This window comes from Camelina sativa, chromosome 19 (assembly GCF_000633955.1).
Source record: "Camelina sativa cultivar DH55 chromosome 19, Cs, whole genome shotgun sequence".
NCBI classification, from domain to species: domain Eukaryota; kingdom Viridiplantae; phylum Streptophyta; class Magnoliopsida; order Brassicales; family Brassicaceae; genus Camelina; species Camelina sativa.
Genome location: NC_025703.1, coordinates 23753846 through 23760016, shown reverse-complemented (window position 1 = coordinate 23760016; position 6171 = coordinate 23753846). Strand labels below are relative to the sequence as shown.

Below are 6171 nucleotides of genomic sequence, written 5' to 3'. Positions count from 1 at the left end.
GTATGGCGGCGTTAAATGCATCTTATATTTGGGATAGCTGTAGAGTTTTAAAGCTGACAAAAAATATGCATCTAGACGCTCCTGATTTGAGTCCTTCTGCGGCTAGGGATATCAAAGAATTAACTGAGTGGATTATGGCTGTTGGTGATGGGAAAATTTCAGAGCCTAATGATGGAGAAGTTATGATTGATATTCCGGATGAGTTTCTAATAACTTAAGCTGATGATCCTATTAAAGCAATAAGCAGAGAAGTTTATGGAGATACAACAAAATTAAAGGATGAAAAAGATCCGAAGTTCTTCCAAAAGAGAGCTATTTTGTGTCCAACCAATTAAGATGTGTGCATAATCAATGAATATATGCTTGACCAACTAGATGGTTAGTAAGGTTTTCTCTTCTTATCATTTTATTAATCTTATTTGTAATTTCAAATTCACTAATCACATTTATATGAATGTAGGTGAAGAACGAATTTACCTAAGTTCAGATTCTATAGATCCATCTGATACTCGCTCAGCCACCAATCCTGTGATGACTCATGAATTCTTAAACAGTATTAAGGTTACTGGAATTCCAAATCGTAGAATCAGGTTGAAAGTAGGATATCCAGTTATGCTTCTTCGAAACATTGATGCAAGGGGTGGCTTAACGAATGGTAATAGGTTACAAATTACACAAATGGCCGAGTTTGTTCTGGAAGCTATTATTATCATGGGTGATAGAGTTGGAGATAAAGTCTTGATTCCACGGTACTGCTAACACCGTCAGATACCAAGCTTCCTTTTAAGATGAGGAGAAGACAACTCCCGTTAGCTGTTGCTTTTGTCATGACCATAAACAAAAGTCAGGGACAGTCTCTCGAAAACGTTGGTCTATATTTACCCAGACCATGTTTCTCTCACGGCCAACTGTATATTGCTCTCTCTAGAGTAACTTCTAAGAAAGGATTATAGATCCTTATTGTTGACAAGGATGGGAAACCGCAGAAGAGGACAATGAATGTAGTCTTCAAAGAAGTTTTCAAAAACCTTTAGATTTCAGCGGAAAAAGGGAAATTAATCATTATAATTAATGTTTTTTACATAATAGATGAAATTAAGTAAAATCCTTGAGTGTGTTTCAGTTTTATGTTTTTAACGGTTTTCTACATTTTGTTACAGGGGCTGCTTATGAGAAAACCGAAAAGGAGAAAGCTGATTATGTTGGAAAGACAGAAGTTTCGAAATGGGTTACATGTAAGGAGTTTTATGGTGTGAAGTTTGAAGTAAGTGTAGGCAGAAAGTAGAAAGGGAATATGACAAGAATCTAGATGTCAGATGGTTTCAGCCAACAATCTATTTTTCATCTATTTTAGCCAACAATCGATTTTTCCAGATAGCATTGTGACAGAGTTTTCAATTTCTGAGAAATTTGTTATTTCATACGCTGTTAAATAATCATATGAAAGTTCTATTCCATTCAAGTAACTCCTACTTCTTAAGTCTGAAATATCTATAGATATGAAGATAAAGTAAAAAATTACTAACCGATTAACATAGTTAACAGAGTTCTCATCTAAGCACGTCTATGTTGAACCGTCATACTCCACCAACTTTTAGAATGTACCTGCATATCACACACTTTGTTAGAATAAGCTTTACTAAACATAAAACATAACATATAAAAACTAGCTAAATGAAACGTATAATAGATTTGATCATAGAGCTTACCGGAATTACAAACTGATTCTCGATCTTGCAGTAACTTAAACAACAACATTAACTGGGCTCTGGTTGTGATTCTGACCAATGATTTACCTATACACATATGCACAGATTGCAATTACAAATATGAAGAGGTTAGACAAAATAAATATTTAATGAATATCGTAACACAATCTTATCTGTAAGTATCTTCTTCTTCGCCAGTGTCGGTTATAATTGGATATATAGAACAAAGAAATGAAATCAGAAAGTGTATTTTAAAAGGGAGTTGTAAACAAAACATGTAAGAACAATCAAATACAGGATCTAATCTATTTAACAAATTAAACGGAAAATTAAACTATTTACAATCGTATCTGATCAAATAACTATAACTTTTTATTTCTGGGCAAACATGACAATAAATTTCTGGACATCGAGAAAAATTGTCTACAAATTAAACTATATTTCTGAAAAAACTTGGTACGAACATGAAAGTATCCACATATAAACAAAGAATATTACCCAAACTCTTCAATAATTTAATGAAAACTGAATTACAAAATTCGAATCTTACCATATAATGATACAAATTAAATGTTTGTTGTTCACAAACAAATATCTGCTTACCTAATCGATATTTGTTCCGATATTTACTTTAACTAGCAGATGAGTTCGATGCTAAACATGATTGATTGAAAGAATTGGGTAGGAAAAGAGCAATACCTATCAGTCGGTTTTTTCTGTAAAAATTAAAGCTGTTCATCTTCTCAATTTTTTGTAATTAAACTTCCCACAGGTTTTTCCGTGGACCATTCAATTAAAACTTGAGGCCCATTTGTGCATTGTATGTAACTTTTTCTGTGAAATAACAAAAATAAAGAGGTAATGTAAAATATGGGCCTAAAATTTATTAAACCTGATCCATAAAATCTCATCATAATGAGATTGGGTAAACAAAACTAAACCCAAAAATCCAAACAATAAATCAGTAGGCAAATATACAATATGCAACAATCACAAATAAACTACAAACAGAGAAACCAGAAAATGATTTTACAACTATACATACTATTTGTAATATAATATTTTTACAAAAAAACTTTCAGCAAACACACAAAACAAATTTCTAATTAACAACAATATAACAATTTCTTTTAAAAATAATAAAAAAAACTTATGAAAACATCTCCACGTGCGGGTCCGTATCTAGTTGAACTATGTAAAAGAATAAAACATTTTCATAAATGTTTGAATTTTTTTTTGCATTTTTTCAATTATAAATATAAATAAATTTTTTATTAGGTGTTTGCCATTGGAGGTGCTCTACCGTATCCAAATATCTCACACAGTTAGCAAAGGGAAAAATATAAAATTGTGTGCCAATTTCTGATTTTATACGTATGTATGCGTCTGTGTACGTAGCAAAAACAGCGTACATAATATGGACCACATCATTCAAAGAGGCTAAATTATTACATTACCAACAAAAAATCTACGGCCCAAAATAAATGTTGGCGCTTGTCGCTTTATTTCAAAAAAAAAAATTATCGAATTTCGAAACTAGACTAACAGCAATAAATAATCCAAGTTTTTAGTTATTCTATTTCTTCAAATCAATTTTTATAAAGTTTAAAATTTGTCAAATTTTATTTTATGTCACTTTGTTTTCTCAATTCATATCTCTATATCAAACATAGAAAATAATATATTAAAAAGAGAGAGGAAATTTTCTGTTACTATAACAAAACATAAACAATCATGCCTTTTAGTTTTACTTATTCAAATTTTTATTTACAACATTAACTCCTCAAAAATTTCCATAAATAGTATCACAACATATTTTGTTTCCTAAATCTATATTAATATTTTTGAAGTATATTTGGTGTTTTACCCTTGAAGTTATATGTATTTATGACAACTCGTCCCGCGGACCCCACTAGCCCACCGCTAGCTGCCCCAACGGACCGTCCGTTGACCCCACTATCCCACCACTAGCCGCCCAAATAGACTCCAAGCTGGCCTTGCAGGGCATCGATCTTAACCCATCACTGTGGATATCCAAATTCATCAGTAGGTTATTGGTGCGCCAAGCGTTCCTCGAATCCTGGTCCCCACCCTTTAACAACCTTCCCACAGGACAAGCTGTCACCAATTGACCTGAAACAACCCAACCCGTTTTTTTTATATAAAATAAATAAATAGTAAATAATAATAATAATAAATATAAAAATAAATAAACTACAACTAGTGGTCCCATACCCACTAGCCATCTAACCACAATCACAACGAAACCGCGGAATAACAAATACCAATATCCAAAACAATATCCAATAATAAACCAATATTATAACATAAGCAACCACCAAATACCAAACATCAGGAAACATAAAACCGGCAACCTAGCAATGTTTCTAATGACCCAACTCTAGCAACCTAGCAATGCCAGACAACAACCAATCGAGTCCCTAGAACATCCTCCTCTTCATTGCCTTGATTCCACGATCACACTTTGCCTTTACCTGCACCACAAACACATATTGCAATGCATGAGTATTTTATAAACACTCAGTAAGGCAATCCTCCCATCTATTGGGCTGTACACACAAGCAATAGAGACAACTCTAACCATCAACCAACAATCAACAAACAATAATAAACAAACCAGGACTCTGCATCGACTGACACCAACAAGCATCGACCAACACCACATGGGGATGCATCGACCGACACAGGGGTGCATCGACCGATACAAGTCACACTTGCATCGACCGACACTCGCACTGCATCGACCGACGCATGCTCGACATAACACGAAAACCATAAGGTTTTACGCGCCGTCCTCACACTTGCATCGATTGATGCAACATGCCGAGCATCGTGTTTCCCCGAAGCTTCTCGCCGGATCTTTGTTCCCACAACCCCAAAACTCGATCCCAAGCCACAAGAAAGCTTCCTAACGTCCCAAATAACCATCTATCAAGCCTAACCACACATAAACAGGCAGATCAGAGTAATCTCTAGCTTAGATAAGCCATGGTCATGCACTTACCTTTCCCAAGAAGATTCTACACCTTACTCAAGCAGACAAACACTTCCAGGAAGCTCCTAGAACGATCCCAGCTACAAATCTCTACAGGAACAGCCTCAAATCACCAGAAATCACCAAGAACACTTAAGAAACGTTTTCTCTCTTCTCTTTTGTCTCAAAAGCGGCTAAACAAGACTAATGAGACAAAACTCGAGTTAAGGGTTTTCCTAACCCAAAACGCGGCGTTTAACTTAAGTCAAACCTCAAAAAACGGCCTTGCATCGACCGATGCACCTACTGCATCGACCGATGCAATCCCTAAACCGGGATTTCGGTTCGCGGGTGTTACAGTATTTAAAAACTTATTTACAAATTTAATCCCTAAAAACTTTCCAAAAATAATATCATTTCATATTTTGTTTCCTAAATATTTTACATTTCATTCCAACCAAAAATAAAAAACAGCAATCAATATTATATAGAGACATAAACTATGATATATTTTCTATTTTATTTTTCAACCTGTGAGTTTTGATTCTTAACGTAAGAAGAACTTCTAATTATTTAAATATTATAACTAATATATATATAAAAAAATTTAATAAATTTTAAATTATTATGAAAACGTAAAATTAAAAAAAATTAAAATACTTTATAATGTGGTTATAAAAAGGACATGTTGGAATTAATAAAATATTATTAAATATCTGCTAACACGGGTTATCCTCATTTTATTATTTGCCAATACAATAAATATTATAATATCTGACATATAAAATCAATTTGTTTCACCTAAGATTGTGTAAAATAATTAATTTCATTAGGAAAAATATGACTTAATCACATCATATAAATGACTTATTGTGTATTTAGATCCCTTATTTTTTGTTATAATAGTTAAAAATCGAAATAGAATCTCAAACACTAAACAAAACAAACTAAATATAATAAAAAATGGTCATTTATTACAGGTTAAAAAATTAATATAAACATTTAGTCGCACAAGCGGCCGGAAAATTAGGTTATTTCTCTATTTATAAAACATCCAATATTTAACAAACAAATAGAATGTAAAATATAATAATAATAATAAAACTATATGCACGCGGTGTACCGCGGGTTAAAATCTAGTTGTATAGTAAAACCTCTATAAATTACTCTCTCCGTTTTAAATTACTTGTCGTATATTAAGGTGTTGACACAAACCGCTCCCAATCGCTCTTTATCATTTACAACCGCTTTAAACCACTGAATTCCAAAAGCTGCTCCCCGCAAGCGTTTGCGGTTGCGGGCGATTGCGGTTGGAATTTATTTTATTTTTGTAAAAAGCTTAAAAAAAATCAATGACAATGAAATTCTTTTGTGTTATATCTTCTATCTAACCATTTTACTCATTAAGGATGGGAGAAAATGAAGTACGGATATGATTACAGAGATTATAAAATAAACAATTAGAAG

General features: G+C 32.9%; 1 pseudogene; it reads left to right on the top strand.

Annotated features, from left to right (window-relative positions):
* Nucleotides 532-1057, top strand: LOC109131007 (annotated as a pseudogene).